Genomic DNA, 20,022 nt, shown 5'->3' with positions numbered 1-20,022 from the left:
GCACTCATACCTCCTCATGTCTCACCCAACATAAAAAGCAATAAAAATGTTTTCAACTCATTAATTTATAACCACTCTCCTATGTCGTTCCTTTCCTTCATCACAAAACTTCTCAGGAAATGTGGCCTTTCATGGTATTTTCATTTCCTCACTTCCCACTAATTCTTCATAAGAAGTCAACTGAAAATTCTCTCAATGAGCCCACCAATTATCTTCTTATGGCTAATCAATGAAAATTTTCCAGTTCTCATTTTATTTACTCTTTTGGCAACACAAAAATACTGATTACTCTGTATTTTATGAACAATCTCTTCCCAGGATAGCTTGACATCAAATGCCATGACAAATCTGTTCCCCACCTTGATGTTCCTTGGGGTCTAGTTTGGGGCTCTCTTTTTTGCTCCCTCTATGTAGCTCTTGGTAGTTTTCATCCCTTCCATGAATTTCATGACCATATTCAAGTGCATGGTGGACATAGCTATTGGATATCAGCTTAAACTCAAACTCAACATTTTAAACACTAAAGTTAACTAAGATCTTTCCCCCAAATCTGTATCTGTTCTTTATTCTATGTTCCACATCTCAGGGAATTTATTATTATATTCATTCATCTACCCATTACCACCATCCAAAAGATATATATGGAGCAATGTATCTTAACTGGCCTTGCTCTCATAGAGTTCACAGTAAAATGAGCATGTCTGATTTTAATTCAATTATCTCAATGAACAAATGGAAATTGCATCTATAATAAGCACTTGGGAGGAGAGATAGACAGACATATGAAAGCACATACCAGAGAGGTTTTAGTAATTCACAATGAAAAGGGAAGTTTTCCATGAAGAAGGGACCATTTGGATTACACTACTGAAGAGGAGCTAAATGGACACAGAAGGGAGAGAACAATGTTCTACCAGAGGAAAGGGCATGTGAAAGAGTGTGGGGGGAGGGTAGTGAATGAAGAGCATATGGGCTATACAAGTAGGTGGAGGCTGCAACAGGTAGGGTATGATAGGAAATGTTGAGGATTTTTCTTTTCTTTTTTTTGAAGACTCTCAGGATTCCACTGAAGGGCTTTCAGTAGTGGGGTGAAATGATAAGATTTTCATTCTGAATAACAAATCATTCTATCTTGTGGTGAATGCACTAGAGAAGACAAACAAAAGAGATTCAGGTAAACCATTATTCTATTGCAATAGTCCTATTAAACAGTGATGGTGGCCTGAAATAAAGCAGTGGTGGTAAAAATGAAGAGAAGGATATAATTTTGAGGAAAGGTGGGAAAATAAAACTACAAAACTTAGTGATAGGCTGCACAAGAAAGAGCCATAGATGCCGGGACTGGGACCATGATAGCCACTGCCACCATGAATGATCAGTGGCTGGACTGTACCTTGGACTTAATGAGGCATCTGCCTCCACAGCAAATGGAGAAAAATGGCAGCAACACATTCGGCCTGGTCCCCAGTCTATGTGAAGATCTCCTGTCTTCTGTTGACAGCCACTGAAAATCATGAGACAAGGTAGTGGGAAAGGATTACCTTTTGTGTGACTACAACAGAGACAGGGACTCCTATAGGTCACCATGAAGTAACAAGTATGACCCTCCATTGGAAGATGGGGCCATGCCATCTGCTCGGCAGCGAAAGCTGGAGGTGGAAGCCAATAATGCCTTTGACCAGTATCGAGACCTGTATTTTAAAGGTGGCATCTCCTCTGCCTACCTCTGGGATCTGGATCATGGCTTTGCTGGCATGATCCTCATAAAGGAGGCTGGAGATGGATCAAAGAATATCAAAGGCTTCTGGGATTCCATCCATGTGGTGGAAGTGAAGGAGAAATCCAGTAGTCACACCATCCATTGTAAGGTGACCTCCACAGTGATGCTGTGACCGCAAACAGACAAATCTGGCTCTGGCACCATGAACCTCAGAAGCAGCCTTACCAGACAGATGGAGAAAGATGGAACTGTGAGTGACTCCTCCCCATATAGCCAACACTGGGTGCCTGGTGGAGGACATGGACAATACAATCAGAATTACGCTGAGTGAGATCTACTTTGGAAAAGCAAAGGACGTTATTAATTGTCTGAGGTCTGGGGAGTTGTTTGTAGACAAATCAAAACAAGAAGCTCTTAAGAACAACCTGGTGTAGGCTTTGAAGAAAAAGCAAGTTAAACTTCTGCTTCATGCTAACCAGCCGTGTCACGCTCCTCTTCCCTTTCCCCTCCTCTTCCCTACCAACAGGTCACCTGACTGCACAGTGCCATCACTCCCTGAGAATAAAACCTGGTAAACACCAAAACAAGAAAACAAACAAAGAAACAAAAAACCCACATACAACAAAACAACAAAAATAAAAAACCAACTTAATGATAGATTGAATTTGAGGAAGAAAGAGGAAGGTATCAAAACATTCCTGGATTTCCGGCTTGTGATGCCACCGGTGAGAAAAGAAACTCTGGAAGAGTTTGGTGAAAGAGTCTGTCTTGTAGCCAAGAGGTTTTGGAGGGAATGATTGGGAAGTTTAACATACAGATCAGGGCCTAGGAACAAGGTCTGGGTTGGAGACCTAACCGCTAAGGAAATGCCACATGATATTTTTAGTTGTGTATGTAAAAGATTACCTGGGGAAAGAATACAGAGTGAGAAGAGGAGAGGATGCAGACCTGTGCTCCAAGGAGCTTCAGTGTTTAATAGTTCACAGAGGAGGATGAAGCATCAAAGGAGATTGTGAAGGCACATCCTGTTATAATGGTAAAACAGGAGTTTGGTGTCATAGAAGATTACAGGAATGTGGTCAACTCTGTGTGCTGAGGATTGAAAACTCTCCCTTTATTTAGTGATATGGAGATCATTGTTTATTTTAATAAGAGCAGGTACTGAGTCATGATGTAGGGAGAGCCAGGTTGGAATATTCTGAGGAGTGAATTGGAGGCAAAGAAGCAAAAATAGCATGTATTGAGACCTTTATCAAGAAGCATGCTTTGACGAAGAAGAGAGGTATAGAATGAAAGCTGGATCTGGGTGTGGGATCAGAGGAGAATAGTTCTGCCTATTTTATTTACTTGTTTTTTAAGAATGGTGCTATAACATGTAATAGATGTTGTGGAACCACCCGGACCCTCTCCCCTACCATATGAGAGTTAAATACCCATTACCCCTCCTGGAGGCAATATTGGTGGTTGACAGGGTTCTCATCTGAATCCCTGTCCAGGCATTGCCCCTGCCTGAACGGAGCTGTTTCTTCAATGCAAAAAATTCTAAAGGGCCATCCTGCCCCCAGAGCATCTCCAGGGATCAGATGAAGCCTCTGTTGCAAATTCATTGCAGCCCAATTTCTTCCTTTGTTCTATCCTGCTTCCTTAAGTTCCCACAAGTGTTGATCCTGAGATGACTCCATCTCAATCTGTTTTCCAAGTAACCTAACCTGAGATACTAGATTCAGCTATTTCCTCTATTTCCTTTAGGTCCCTACATACCTCTCATTGCCCCAAGGAAGCTGGCACAGAGGAAGGTGGATTCTTTGCTCCTCCAAAATTCTCTCTCAGCTCCTATACTTCCCCTATCATGGCAATTTCCCCTCACTGCATTCACATAGCTTCATTTATGACCACCCTGCAGCACTGACTCATTAAAATACAAATTGTTGCTGAAATATGTGCCATTCCAGTATGTATGCACATTTTCTCTATACTCTCAATGATATCATAAATTGAGTGTGTCCTGCAACCATGCTGTGTCCTCTGTTTCTGCCACTTGTTTTGTGTTAGAAAAAGCCATTCTGATCTGGGATGGCTGAAAAAAAAGTTGCACAAATGATTTTTTTGAACGTGCCGAAAGGAAATGAAGGAAGATTATCAATCTGCCTGGTAAAATGAAAGCTATACAGCTTGAGATGCCTTCAAGCAAATGATCTAAGAGTGAAAGACAGAGCAATCAGTAAGCAATTAGGAATTGGTAAAAGTTCTTTAATAATATGAAAAGCATCATAAACATCTCTCAGTCTGGGAGTATTGACTAACAATTATATAAATTAATGATAAGTGGATAAAGCTAGGGCCTTGGAAATCTTTATATCACTGGGAATTTAAAGGAAAGTAAGATATTGTCAATGTTTTGTTGGATTATTGGAACTACTTTTTCCAGGAAAGTCTCTCCCTTGCTAAACAGAGACTATGTGTATTGCTGTTGTCTTTTAAAAAAATATTTTATTTATTTTGGAAGAAGCTTTAGATTACACAAAGGTTACACTAAAAATATAGTGGATACTGGAGGCTCTGAGGGGAGGGAGAGGGAAAAACAGGTATCATATGGGGACATTTCCAGGACTTGGGAATTGTCCTAAATGACGTTGCAATGACAAATATAGGCCATAACTTACAAAACTGTGCAGGAGTGAGTGTAAACTATTATGCAAACTATAATCCACACTTAATGGCAATGTTCCAAAATGTGTTCACCGATTGTAACAAATGTACTGCTCTAATGAAGGATATTGGTAATGTGGGGAAATGTGGGAGGCACTGGAAGTAGGGCATATGGGAATCCCCTGTATTTTTTATGTAACATTTATGTAATCTAAGTATCCTAAAAAAATAAAAAGCTGTATATATATATATATATAGGGGATTCCTATATACTCCATCCTTCCCCCTCACACACTTTTCCTCATTAACAACATCTTTCGTTAGTATGGTACATGGGTTACAATTGATGAACACATCTTGAAGCAGTGTTACTATTGTCTATAGTGTACATTATAGTTTACACTTGGCATTGCACAATTTTATAGGTTTTGACAAAATTATAATGTCATCCATCATTGCAATGTCATGGAGGATAAGCCCAAAGTCCCCAAAATGCCCCCTTGTTATACCTATTCTTCCCTCTCCCTCCCCTCAGATCCTCTGGTGGTGACCACTGTCTTTATAGCAATGTTACAAGCTCTTCCATTGCTGGAATAATAATAAGCTACTTTTGTTCATAGTTGCTTTCTCCCTTATGTTTGTTCATTTTGCAGTCTTGAGGACTGTCTGTTTCTCACTGAGAGGGCTTAGATCCCATGGTGCAGATGGATAAAACTGTCTTGATTGCAGTTGTAGATACTCTGTTTTTTGGGGGATGAGCATTGTCTGTCTTTTGATATTATCTGCCAACTCAATTACCAAGTAACTTTGGGGGGTCAGGATCATGGCTACCTTGCTCATGTTGTATCCCCAAAACCTAGTGTTTAGCTCAATATATGTAAGTGCCCTATAAACTTTGAATGGATGGATGGATGGATGGATAGAAGAACACATGTATGCATATATATTATATATATATATATATATATATATATATATATATATATATATATATATATGTGCCATGAATTTTGAAAAGTGACTATTGAGACAAGTTGCTAATACCCGAGATACATTCAAAATCATTACAAAGACCCACAGGTTCTATGGTCATGGCAGATGGAATTCAGTGCCATGTCATTTGGCCCTACTTTGGAGTTTGGGTTCCTGAGTATGATGGAGTTGGACTCAGATGTGATCTTTGTTCACAAGCCTCTCCTGTTACTTTTACTGGACTTGTGGTTGGCACTGGGGTTTGGTATATGCTCAGGGGATCTGAATCTCTGGGCTGTCCATGTGATAGCCAGGCCCTGAGCCTCAACAGACCTGCAACTCCTACCCTCTGGTTTAATGAACTTACTCCTGCCAGCTAACAGGGAGGTGAAGAAGATCAACCACCACACCAGGGAGCCAAGAGTGCCTACAACTGCAAGCAGGAGAATTGCATCCATCATTCACGTGGAATCTAAGCCCCCTCTTGATATAGAGGTGAAGTGGACATAGCCATCCCAGGGACCACAGGATGGAGGAATCGAGTATGGATTAGAGTGGACTTACTGATATTCTATTCTGGAACTATCGTGATTAGTAATGGAAGAGAATGTAGCACTAATGCGGAGAAAATGGCCATGGTAGTTGCTGAGAGTAGGCAGAGGGAAGAAGAGATATGATGTGGGGCATTCTCAGGACTTGAAGTTGTCCTGGGTGGTACTGCAGGGACAGTTGCTGGACATTGTAGGTCCTGCCATGGCCCACTGGGTGGACTGGGGGAGAGTGTAAACTATAATGTAAACCACTATCCATGAGGTGCAGCAGTGCTCCAAAATGTATTCATCAAATGCAATGAATGTGCCATGATGATGAAGAGGTTGTTGATGTGGGAGGAGAGGGGTGAGGGGGTTGGGGGCTATATGGGGACCTCATATTTTTTTAATGTAACATTTAAAAAAATCATTATGCATATTCAAGGGATATTTTGGCCCTAAAATTTTATGAAGAGAGGAAATATATAATCACTATTATGTGCCAATACCTTAGCTAATGTGAGAGCCTCAAGTTGGATAGTCTGTCATCCAAACTGTGCTCAATGATCTTGCTAGCTTATCCTACTCCAAGTTGCTAGAATCATTGATTTATTATTCATCCACTCATTCATTAAAAAAACGATTGTTATATGCTCGCAATGTTAGGCAGTGAGATAAATAAGACCTGATCTCTGCTATCATGGTACTTTGACCACTACTAAAAGATTATCTTCTCTAACAGTTCTACAACTTGATTGCTTCTTTTTCTCACTTCTTTGATTTCTGTTTACTTTCATTACAGTTACTTTCCTTCAGATCATGATTGTGTCATCTGTTGATATTATTTTTCTTTCCATGTCCAATATTGTAAAGGCCATTATTACCATGACTAAAAGTATTATTTTATCTACTTTTTACTCAGTACTTATTTTGTGCTAAACGTTTTGCTAGATCAATTATATACATGAAGAAGTCATCATAATTAAGGAGGATATTATTTTGTGTTAGATATAGGTAGGAAATAACAGAACAAGAATTTGCAGACAAATCCATTTGACACCAAGGCTTGGGTCTTTATAGAATTCCTTTTGTTTACTATTGGATAGCTGAAATAGACATTAATTCATTGGGAAGTTGGTGAATAATTATTGTTGTTATAGCATAAATATAGGAGCTATAGGAGATATAAAACTTAGATTTGACCCCTGCCTTACAGGGAGTAGAAGGAGAAGACAAGGCCTAACCATGAGAAAATGTTATCAATATAAGAATCTTTCAATGAATGGACCATTTCCTGAGGGTCACTGTTTTTGAGGCTTGGTTAAGTCAAGCTTTCAGAGCATGTAGGTATGAATGACATGGAGAAGGTATGCAGGACATCAACAGTAATTCTGTTCACATATCCAGAAGAGTGGTAATGAATGCCTAGCATAAAACAGTGTTTGTGTCTAGTACATGTTCTTACCTAAGGACCCATAATTTTCCTTAAGTTTTCTTTGCTCTTTGGAATGCACTTGCCTATATTAGTATACCTTCTTGTTGGCTAGAACCCTATAGGTGAAAATGGCTTCATGATGGAGGAATAATCATTTCTTTGACTTGGCCAAACTTCACTTGTCTTGCTGCCATCACTTCCTTGATGTTGCACTCTGGCCTTTTATTGGTAATTGAGGTGGAAGACAGTACATTGGAGTTGTAATCGTGAGCAAATATTAATGCAGTTCAGTCCGTTGCCAGCAAGTGTAGTTTGGGGAAATTGCTTAACCTCTTATCATGTCAATTTCCTCATTTATTAAAGGATGAGACTCATATCCACCTGGAAAGATTGTTGTGACAATGACATAAAATGATATAATAGAAATTGCTTTACAAATCCTATAAATCCAAAAATAAAAGGTTGTTAATATTACCTTTCCTTTGCAGCACCTTCTAAATTATAATTTCTTCAGCCAGTCATTGAGAGCACAAAATATACTTGGTGCAGATGGGGAGTTGCACAGACATACGTACAACTGAGGTTTCCAGTTTAGCCCAGAATTCTGCAGTTTAACAAGTCGAATGTCTTGTTCCAACCAATTCAAACTAAAATTTCATAGCCCTAGACAGCTACATCCTTCCTGTTGAAATGCCAAACACTCTCTCTTTGCTCTTTAGAACTGCTTTCCTGTTCCTCTCCAATCCAAGTTAGACTCTCTGCTTGGGTATACAGCCCAGATCCTGCAATCAAACCCTTTTTCTAAGGTCTTCTCCAAACTAGATGCTCCCAAATTAGGTCAAATTCCACCATCAGCCTGGAGCTCTCAGTCCTGCTGGCCTGATTCCAGTGCATTCCTCCTATACCTCCTTTCTCTTAACAGCATCCTTCCTTCTCCATAATCAAAATAGATCCTGTCTTGTGTTGGTTTAAATCTCCTTTCCTGAAGCCCTCTCTCTCTTGTCTCAAGGTATCATCTTCCTTATTCTGCTTATGGGCACCAACCCTTGGTCCTTAAAAAAATTAATGTTATCCAGACACATGAGCATCTCACATTTAAAATAACTTTATCTAAGCTGAATGGGGATACAAATAGAGTATCTACATAATTGGAGGTGATTATCATCAAAGTCCCCTTCAGCTGACCACGCAGAGAGATGTGATTCAGTAGCATGGAAAGACGAAACTTCAGTTCTGGCTCCTGACCATGCACACAAATATTTCCTCACCTCTGTTTTAAAGTAGTTTACCTCTCTATTATCAATGCCTTCTGAGCTACATTCACTTTGTCTTCCCTGGATTTTTATTCTGAATATAGTGCCTACAGCCATTTGTTTGTTCAACAATGGTTATTGCTATTAACGACAGTATCTCTTTGTCTACAATGATGGACCATCCAGGAAGGTGACAGGAAGACAGTCCATGCTGTGTAGGAGAGTATGGTGTTTCACTGAATTTGCTGTCACCAGCACAGCAGCGTGGAGAGAGCCCTAGTGAGGGGAGCGATCTGAGACAGAATCAAAGATATCACTCTGAGCTGCATGACCCTGGACAAGCCATTTTCTCCCTTTGGGTCTCTGTTTCCCCACCTGTAAAATGAATATATAATTCTGGATTATTCCTAATGGACTTTAACTTTCTGAAAGCACAAGATTGCTGCCAGCCTCCCTAACAAAGTTCCTACGTTGAGTAGTCTTTAGAGGCCTTAAAGACTACATTCCAGGCTCAGATATGCATGCAATGTTAATCTAAGAAAAGCACATCTCTTCTAGAATAACACTTTTTACTTCACAGAATTTTACATTGATCTATTATTCTTTCACTCTGTTTATCTCATTTAATCCGAATAATTATAAGAAATAGAAAAAGATTTCAACATCCCCATTCTACAGAGTAGAAAACAGAAATAGAGATATCTGGTCATTTTTCTAAGGTCTCTGTGTGGAGCCAGAGTAAAATCCAGGCTCAGTGGCCATATGTCCTTCCAGCAATTTGTTTTTCTGAGGATTTTTATACACTTGTACATGTTCCATTCTTTCCTTGACTTGGAGAAGATCAGACGATCTCAGTAAACCGAAAGTGCAGAGAAAACAGCTCTGATTCTGAGAGAACAGAGAAAGAAGGAGTAGGCCAGCCAAGATAGAGAAACATAGGAAAAAGGCAACAGAAGAGGGTCAGGGTGGGAATGGCGTCCAAGGGCTTAAGTCTGCCCTGGCCAATTCAAAGTAACTACCCCTCCTGCTGCTTCTCTGTCCCTCTGCTGTGCAAGATGCAGCCTAGTACCATCAGTAGCTGTCAGCAATCCGAGGGGAGAAACAACTGATTGTCTTTGATTGTTCTGAGACCTTAATTAAAACCCATTCACTTTGCCTTGGTTATTGCTCAAGAGGCATCTGGGATAGTGGCTATTTCACCAACTCTTTAAAGTGGCACTGTCCCTCTTGATCCATACCTGTATAATGCAAAGAAGGATCCATCCTTGGCACTTGTTGGCCTCTCTTCTTGTGGCTGCTTGTCAACCCAGGGAACCAAGAAAGTTGAGATGCTTGTATCTGAAGAAGAATGTTCTGATCTCTTTAGGTACAGAGTAGAGCTTTGTTTTTGTAAGTAGTGTCCTAGACTCTCTTCTGGAACAGTGCTTAGAAATATGACCCATCAGGAAACAGTTTAGCCATTAGTTAACAGGGACTTAACCACAGTATCTTAAATGCACACATATATTTATTTGTATGTTACTTTGTTTACTTTAGTGCAATGAGACAACATCAGCTGGGTGATGACTGACCTTGGTCCAGATACTCAGGGAGATTAGGGTCAGAATCTATGCAATGAGTCTCTTGGGCTTTCCCTGGTGGTAGCAAGATGGATCTGGAGCTCCAGCCATCACGTCTATGTCCATACAGGAAGAAGAAGTGGGAGGATGAAAAAAGCTTAGCTGGGTCCTTAACTCATGACCTTTCTTTGCATCCCATTGGCAATTCTTATCTGTAAGAGAGGCTGTGAAATATCAATTTTCAGCTGAGTACATGACCACTTCTAGAAATATAGGATTCTGTTAATAGGGAAGTGATAGTAGAGACACTCTTACAGCTCTTATTCAGAGAAACAGATTTCTGTGACTGGGTCTGTCACTATGTAGCAGCTAAATTATATTTTAATCACATATTAACTAATTGCATTAATTTTCCTACCTAGAAGTGGAAAATAATACCTTCTTTTTTGTCTAGATAGGCAAAAATTAAACCATGTACATCAATATGACTTTTAAAGATCCTCTTAACATGAAGATTTTGAAGTGCTTTCACATGCATTAGGGGATATTTAATTTCTGATTTGAGTTAGCATAATTTATAGTTACAAACATTTGTTGAATACCTAGTGTGCAAAGATTTTACACTGAAGCACTCACTGGGAGAATAAGACCCATCAGCCTGCAGCAAGGACGTGTAAAAGCAAGTTACTCAAGCTCCCCTAGCTTTTTATTTGCCTCTGCTAGCTCAATACAGACCCCAACCCCACCATATATCATGTCTAAATCCAGATGCAATGAATGAATTCACACCACAGTATTAGAGACTTCATAGTTTATCCCTCTAAGGACAATGTGCATTTTGAATAAACACATAGACCAAGGGATATTTAAACTGTAAAAATGAATTCAGGGATATTTAGGGGTCAGCAGAGTTTCTCTCCTTATCGAAACTCCTTCAAAGCAAATGCAAGATTTGAATTCAAAAAACCTGAAATCAAATACCTCTTTGCTACTAGCTGTCACTGTGAGATCCTTAGTCTGTTAGATGGGAATGAAAATCACAGGTGGTTATGAGAATCATACAAGGCAATACATGTGAGAGCATCCTGTAGATACCTGAATGAGATGGGAAGCGTTGTACAGTGGAAAGTGAATGGATAGCTAACTCAAGTGCCAGCTCAACCACTTATTAAAAATTTGCTCTTGGTCAAGTCATCGAAACTGTTTAAATTCATAGAATTCTTACAGAAAATAGAAATTATAGCCATGACTGTTGCTGTAAAGTTCTTGTGAGGGGATACGGCGATAAAGCATATAATAGCCCTTGACAAGCAACAGAGCAGCAGGTTATCGTAAAGCGACGCCACCCGCGGATCCACTGGCCACATTCATTGGCCAGTGGAGGCTCTCTCACCATGTTCACAGATTAGAACATCGGACCTTGGTTTTCAAACTCTGGCTCCATACCCACAGGGCTCCAGCTCAGGCAGCCTCACGGAAGGAATGGCACTCAAGAAATCAGAAGACTCCAAACTTTCTGATTTTCATGCTTTTGAAGATGTAGCATTTAGCTAGGAACTACTCTTTTCTAGCTTCCCTTTCAGGATCCCAGAACAGAAAAATTTCAAGGAGGAAATAAAATGCGGCAGAACAGTTTCTTCAGTGATGAAATCTAGTGCCTGTGGGATTTTCTGGGGCGTGTGCATAGTCACTCACGGTGGCGGCTGTTAGCAAGCAGGCTTGTGATAGAATCTCCCTGAAAACTGTTGGAAAAATAATTTGAAATCCCTTGTCCAGGTTGGTCCTTCAGGGTCCTTCAGCGTCCTCATCCATGTGAGGTCACAGACTGGTGAGGCCCTGGGGGTGGATGACAGAAGGGCCCACCCCCACCTCCCAGCCGTCACCACCCAGAGGCCCTAATTAAGCTCTGGATAGATTCAGACTCTCTTGGATGAGGCAGAACTGTTCATTCTGAACGGTTTGCTTAGGAAACGAGCTGCGTCCAAGGAGTTCTCTTCGACAGAGGTCAAATTCCCTCTGACAATCCCTGCCAAGTGTTCAGTGAGTAGGAACATTCCCTGCTGCAGCCAGCCTGGGAGGCCCTTCTCCTAGGAGGTGGTGAGAGACGGCGCAGAGTGTTTGGCAAATGTGAGGCCCAGATGCTGCAGGCACTGCCTGAGGAGGGGCCTCTTTCTGGAAGGAATGTGTGGGCTCATTCTGTCACCCACCAGCTCCCAGGTCTGTGTCTGCTCACCAGGGACGCTTCTCTGGGCAGACAGCCATTCACCTTGACCACAGAGAAGTGTCCTCACTGGACTTGCCAGAAAGAACAGCTGGAGATGTCAGGACAGCTGTGAGAAGAATTGGCCCAAAGGAAAGGAGCTTCCTTGTTCCAAAAGGTATGGTTCACAGCCGAGCAACAGAGAATCACTTGGAATCTTGACAGAAATGCAGAATCTCCGGCCCCACCCCAGAACCACTGAACGAGAATCTGCAGTTTAACCAGATCCTCAGGTGATTTGTGTGCACATCAAAGTTTGAGAAGCGCTGACCTGGAAGATTTGCCATTGCCCTCTCTCCGGAAAGGGCTGGGTTGATTGGGGATTTGATTAGCCTTTTCGTTTCTCCACAGTTCTCTGTCCAGCCTTTAAAAAAAAAATTAGCGCCGTTTTTCTATTTTAAACCAATGTCACCTTGATGGAAAGTTCACCCTGCACTGCATTAGATACTGAGGGCGGTGTGGGAGGAGATGAAGGCATGTACGGTTTTTCCCCTCCTCTTAGATATTACAAGCGCCTCAGGTGTCTGAAATATCCGAACTCCCCCCTGTGCAAATTGCCAGGTACTGAGCCGCATAATCGGGCGCTGGGCTGGCATTTCCCTCCGGCAGCCGCTCGGCCCGGGAGCGGAGGGAGGCAGGGCGGGAAGCCCGAGGCGGAGGCAGGAGGCGGCTGCTCCTTTGTCCTGCGAGGAGGAGGCTGGGTCCGGCTGCTGCCCCCTGTCAGGCGGCGGCGCGGTCCTGCACGCGCCGCCTGCCCGTTCCAGCCGCCTGGCCACGGCCAGGGCCCTCGCAGGATGACGACCGAGCGGCCGGTGGGGGCGCTGGGGCTGAGCGGGACGAGTCCAGCACCGCGGACAGCGACCATCTTTCTCCGCCGAAGGGCTGGAGGGACCTTTGCGGCCCACTCGAGCGGTTTCCCCTTGGCAGACCCCACACGCAGTGACCGACTCCACCTCGAATCTTGCAACCCGGAAGGCACCCCTGCCTCCACCACGGCCCCTCATCCCTTGAAAGTCGCCCGCACTGGGTGGCGTATGTCCTGGGAGGGAGCGGAGGGCTTTGCCTTGGTGCGTGTCTGGATCCAAGGCAGCCCTTCCAGGTTGCCTTTGCAGACTCAGCGCCTTGAGTTTGAATCCTGGCTGGGAAACTTACTAGCTGTGTGCTCTCGTGCAAGCTGTTCAACCGCTGTGACTTTTGTTTTGCCCCTGTTACTTTATTTGCTTTAAAAAAAAAAAAATCCCAAAATAGTACCTTAAAGTTAGTGGTGGTGAGGGGATTAACTGACACAGCGAATAGAATATGGGTTGCACGGTGTCCTTCTTTTGTGTGAAAGAGCTCTTATTCCGTGTCTTTCCTTTCCGGTTCCTTCTCCAACTCCTCAGGCTTTTTTTTGTCCTGGCCCCTCTCTGAGTGCCCTGCTACTCGTAAATAACTCTCAAGACCTCAAATTTCCCTTCCCCATAAGGACTGGTGTAAAAATATTGCCTGGATTTCCTCCTTGGAAGTCATGTGCCAAATTACAGCATAGAATAAGGGTGTCAAATATTTTTGAGCTGTAATAAATAAAAGTCAAAATATCCATCACTCCATCCAACCACCCTTCCGTCTATCCATTTGTTCATTCTTTCCACTGTCTTGAACTAAGGAACACCCAAAACCACAGCCCTATGCCAGTCATTGCGAAGGATTCAAAGGTGAACAGGACAAAACATGAAACCTCTCTGTCCCCTTGCTTTCTGTAGATGAGGAAAGCTTTCACTGGTGAGCTCTAATGCCACTTGGAGCTTGAAGAGTCTACGGTGCCTTAATAATCGTCATCTAAAAGCATCTGTAAAAAGACTAGCGAGACAGGTAGCCACGCTCTGCCAGGTACAGTACTCTAATCTACCTCCTCGCTGCCTTCAGGAAGCTTAAACTATGAGACAAATAGCTCCACAGGCAGAAAAATTTAGAAGAGTACATTAATCATGGAATTAAAAAAAATAAGACTAGAGGGAGTCCTTATGTTCATTTGCTAGCAATACTGAGCACTGCTTCTGTAGTACTATTCTAATATATGTCATTCATCATTTCACCTAACCCTCACAAAAACCCCAAGAGAAAGGCAATTTTACTCGCCCCAATTTACAGGTCAGAAAACTGAGAGACAGAGGTGCCAAACAACTTGCTCCAGGTGCCGCCCCAGGCCCTGGAGGTCTGGCATCCAGCCCCAGGCTGTCTAGTAAGTCCTCTCCTTGCCCTCCCAGCCCCTGGCTCTGTTGCCCTTCCTGACTCCCTCCCTCTGCAGGCAAGGTCTGCAGAGTAAAGCCGATATATTTTTTGCTCAGCAAAGGCAAGTCCAAAAGTAGGAAATAAGAAGACTAGCCGCGCAAACATCTCCTTTAAGGCAGGGTGCTGCCCCCGCCCCGTGAAATTCATTCTGATGAAGGTAACACTCTCGCCCTTGTCTCACAGATAATGAGAAAAGTAAAATCCTGTTCTTTTATTAGGTTGCTTGAATCTAGAAGGAATGAATGAATTCAGTAAGAATTCATCACAGACATTGATGTGGTACAAACAGGAAATTCTCCGTAGAATTCCAAGCCTCATGAGCTTAAAGACATGCTCAGTCTGCATGGAAAAGGTCCTCTGTGTGAAGATAAAGGTACTTGATGCTATGCTGACTTTTCTGGGTCCCCCAACTTCATATAATCTCCCCTCTTATAGATGTTTGTTTTAAACATTTTTGAGGCAGTTATTTCATTTGATCTGTATTGTGGTCACTTTATACACTTCCTGCCCCTAACTCCTACCCCCATCTCCTCCTCAACTTCATTGGATTGCAAACTCCTTGAGTACCAAGTTTCCAAGCCAATTATTCTTTCTTAAAATGCTGTGCCACCCCTCCCCCAGCACACACACATAGCACCAAACATAAAAATTGACCTAACAGGTGTTAATAAATTTTTGTGTAATGAATGATAGATTTCTACCTGCAAGAAGGCAAGTTGTCATCTGAAAAATTACTATTTATAGTAGGAACAGATGAGAAGGGAGCCTGCTGGATCAGATCCATGAATTAAGAGTGTGGAAGGGAATGAGGGAGATGGAGAAGGAGAGGGAGGAGAGGGAGATGGGGGGAAGAGAGGGGGGGATAAGAGAGAGAGAAAAAAGGAGAGTGAGAGAGTGAGACTGAGATTTCCTAGGGATTGTGGACATGCATCACCATGTTATGGAAACCTGAAATATGGCAAAATGCAATTTTAACAGATAAACGTACAGGTTGGATTCAGGAAGGGAGAGATGCTGTGTTAGGTTACATAAGAGGGAGGAACACTTTCATTCCCCATCAGATCAGTCTGTGCCAACCTTGGCTTTCCTTCCCCAACCTCCCCAGAGTCCGTCTGTCTGTCTCTCTCATGGATGCACACACACACACACACACACACACTCCCTACTCCCTCCTCACGCGCACCATCAGCTCTTTGCTTTGTGCTCCCTTCCAGCCCTCTCTCTGCAGTCCTGTGCAGGATGAAGATTTATAGTAACTGCATGCACTGCTACTGCCTCCCAGACACAGAATCATCCCACACGAAGCTTCTTTATATGGGGTTGTTAGCTCTGCTCCGCTGACTTGGGAGGGTACATATTTTTAATCTTTATTATTTTTAATGCTATACTTCATCCCTGAGCTTCTGGCTCCAACCACATACTGACCTCAGAATACCAACATCAGTAAAGCCACTGCCATTTGTCACCCCCACGCTGATAGCCTGGGGTTCTTAAATTAAAAAGCGTGGGAGGGAATAGAGCTTGAAGCTCTCCAGCTCTCAGCCCTCTGAACAGTCTATAAATGCAGGGGAAACGTTGGTACTCTCTGCTCGTCTGCCTGAAAACTGCACACTGCAGACCATATTCATGGGTTTTAACAAAATAAAATGTACCTGTACTTGGGCTGTGCGCAGCACACATGAGTAAGATAGAATATGCTGAAAAATACTTCTCGTCTATAAGGGAAGCTAGATATCTGGAGGGAAAATGTGCCTGAGTGATGAAACAAAAGAAACACCGAACACCAATCCGAAGCTCCAAGGGCACTTCAGAACCGCGTATGAAATATGCCATGTGGCTCGACGTTGTTGCAACAATCCGCCAGGGTTGGGTGGTCGATAGCATCTTCTAGGGCAACCAAAGGTCCCATCGCTTTATCCAGGGCTCACAGTGAGTCCCTGGGACCTTGGCAAATCACTTCTCTGTTTCCTGCCGGGTCTCATTTTCCCCTCACCTCTAACTCATCTGTAACTCGAAGGGTGAGGAGGCCTAATGAAATGATATTTTTAAAAAGCTTCCTAAAGGAGGGCGCTTTCTCAGTGACTGTGCAATGCTAATAAGGCTGTGCTCTTGCAGACTGCTTTGTGTACTGCCAAAGCACTTTCACGCAGGTTGGCTCTTCTGAGTCTCACCACAACTCTGTGAAATAGATTTCTAACGACCTGTTTTGTCCCATTTTGCAGATGAGGGAAAGTTCGGACACAGAGAAGTTAAATGATTTGCCAATCATTACGGAGAAAATTAAAGGAATCGCTGCTAAGATACACCAAACCTTTACCTCGGTGCTCTCTTGCTCCATGCCACAGTGCTATGCTGGTCGTGATGTGGGGGACCTTAAAAGGGAAATGACTAGAACACAGAACTCCTCACACAGCCACATTTCTCCAGGTGATTATATTTCTCTTCTTCAATAGCATATTCAAGGATGAAGGAGTATTTATAGTTTGACACTGAGGCAAATGCAAATCTAAAATATGTGTTCCCCATGCCAAATTATACAGTCATTAATCAGAAAAGAAGGCAATGCCCATTACTGATCTGGGTATATGAGACAGAGGCTAATTCTAGGGGAAACAGGAAGCAGCCCTTAGTACTAATTTCACAAATTCAGGCAGGATTCCATTCTTTTGCTCAAAATCTTTCCCACCATCTCTACGAATTGAAATTAGTTTTAATTCATTTATTAGGATTAAGGTTTTAAAACGTTGAGACTCCTGGGAAAGGGGGAAACCCAGTAAACTACAACCTTATCCTCTGTGGTGATATTGAGTTTATCTTTCCTGACAGCGGGTTTTAATAAGGCAGATATAGGACATCTGAAAGGTGTCCAGAGATCCAGTACAATTTCCTACCTCACAATTGTACTTAGAGCAATTTCTTGTATTGTAACCCAAATTGAAAACCATAATTGCTAAATACTGCTCTGACTATTTTGCTTCTATTGTTTCTGACTTCTGTTAATTACTAAAGATGATTCTTATATTTAATGACTTTTGTATGCTAGCCTACTTGTTCCACTCTGACAACGTCCGTTAGATATTTCCAAAGTAGGTTTTCCAGGAGGCAACGGGATGTCCACAATTTCAGCATTGTGCCTTACCTACTAAGTAACTGTTAAATCCTGTTTGATAACAATGTACAACAGGTGGATTGCACAAACTATTGTCGAAACCACTGCAAAACTTTTCAGATTGCATGAAATCTTCAGGTATTTGAAATCTGACTGGATGTTTTCATATTGTTCCCAGGGTTTATTAGTTTTAATTTATGTCTTTAATTTTGTTAGGCAGCAAAACACATGCATAAGGTAAACATGAACTAACGAATTAAAAAATAACCACTCTCCTAGTTGCCTAATATTTAATCCATGAATGAGCTTTTCTCTGAATGTGTCTTAGGATCAGATATGGGGGCAGAGGACACTCTGTGTCTCTCACATGCTCTCCTCTATAATCTGGCTCTGGTTCCATAACTGCACTGCTGATGCCCTCTAGAAGTCCACCGACTTCTTATTGCTACCTGAGAAAGCCCAGCTTTCCGTCCTTACTCTCCTTGGCATCTTTTCCGGGTCACTTTCTACCGTGCTTCCTCCTGGAAAACCTCTTTTTCCACTTCCAGGATATTATATCACCTTACTTTTCCTCTTATGTTTTTAATGGTTAATTGATCTCTTCTGTGGGACCCCCTCCTCCCCTTTTTCTCTCTGTTCGTGAAGTTTGGGCATTGACCAACAGCCAGTTTCAGGCTTTGTGTTTTTTTATAGGGCTTGCCACAGTGGCTCCTTCTTTTTCATCCCTGCAGATTGGGAAATGATGGAATTTTCAGCCTTGTCAGATATTCATCTGACCTCACACTTTCTCTGTGGTGTCTCTTTCACGCTCCTCCACCCTCCTATCTTCTGACATGAGCACGTCTTAAACCAAACATACATCTCCTTTCAAAGTAGGTCCTCCCGGATTTTCTGTGTTCCTCAACCTAAATATGTGCTGGTTATCTAGTAATTAAACAATAAATAGTCATGCCATTTCATTATATGAAGAAAGGTCCATCAAAAACACTGTAAGGAGTCCTCAAAACTGTCAAGATCATAAAAAACAGAGAAAGTCTAAGAAGCCCTCACAGCCAGAAAAAGCCCAAGGAGAAATGACACAAATGTGAAGTGGTATCCTGGAACTGAAAAGGGACATTAGAGAAAAACTAAGGAAATCTGAATCAACTTTGTTCTTTGGGTAATAATAACGTACCCATATTTGTTCATTAATTGTAACAAATGTTCCATATTACTGAAGGATGTCAATAATAGAAGAGAATGGGCGCAAGGTAAACAAGAACTATCTGTACTCAATTTTTCTGTAAGTCCAAAATTGTTCTAAAAAATAAACTCTATTCTTTAAAAGTAAAAACAAACAAAAAAAACAACACTGTAAGTTACATAATGTTTTCACATATATTACCTCATTTGAGTCTTATGGAAACTCTGTAAGAAGAACAGGGCTAATACTGTTTCTCTTTTAGAAAGAGCACTAATGCCCAGAGTAAGTTAAGAATTTTGGCCCAGGACACATAATTAAGAAGCAGTAAATCAGAGATTCAATTATAGCTCCCCCTTCAATTTTGATGTCACTTCCAATACTCTACAATATTAGTAGAAGAGTTCTATTCTAGATTCCCTCTGACTAAATGAGCCCTCTTCCTCAACTTAGAGTCTAAATAAATTATTTCTAGAATAACTAACATAAAATACAAAGATAATGGACTGTGCTACATTGTCCACCACATCATGACTGAAGTGTGAGATTGGACATAATATATGCATTTCATATAATGTACATTCTAAAGAAATGGTACACATTATTATTATTGTCATTATCATCATCATTATTATTATCCTATAAGGTAGAGATTACAGAATTTTGAGCTGCTGAGCTGCTATGATTCAGGAGCTGATTAATATTTGATACTTATTTGAAATTTCAGGAACAATATCCTAAATGAGCTAAAAAAAAAAAAAGGAACATGACTGCTTCCCCATGATATGAATAAGGAGTAACTAATATCTGCACTGCCCCTTAACATTTCTAAGTGGTTTCCCATAATTTATAACACTTGATCTTCACAATTTCCTGTGGAAAGATATTGATATGATGATCCTTCTATAGGAGGTTGAGGGTCCGAAAATTTCACTTGCCCAAGGTCATGTAACTTTTCTAAGTCACACAGCAATGCATCAATGAAGACTCTTTAGTTCAAATTAAAGCAGCTGACTTTAACTAACCTAACCAAAAAAGATAAAAGAAAGAAATGAATGACTGGACAAATGAATTAATAAATGAA

General features: G+C 41.7%; 1 pseudogene; it reads left to right on the top strand.

Moving 5' to 3' along the window:
- The first annotated feature begins 1,367 nt into the window (after positions 1-1,367).
- On the top strand, positions 1,368-2,295 carry LOC101412920 (F-actin-capping protein subunit beta-like; annotated as a pseudogene).
- The last annotated feature ends 17,727 nt before the right edge of the window (positions 2,296-20,022 follow it).

This window comes from Dasypus novemcinctus, chromosome 25, assembly GCF_030445035.2.
Source record: "Dasypus novemcinctus isolate mDasNov1 chromosome 25, mDasNov1.1.hap2, whole genome shotgun sequence".
Lineage (NCBI taxonomy): Eukaryota > Metazoa > Chordata > Mammalia > Cingulata > Dasypodidae > Dasypus > Dasypus novemcinctus.
The sequence above is the reverse complement of the archived record's forward strand: the minus strand, read 5'-3'. Positions and strand labels throughout refer to the sequence as shown.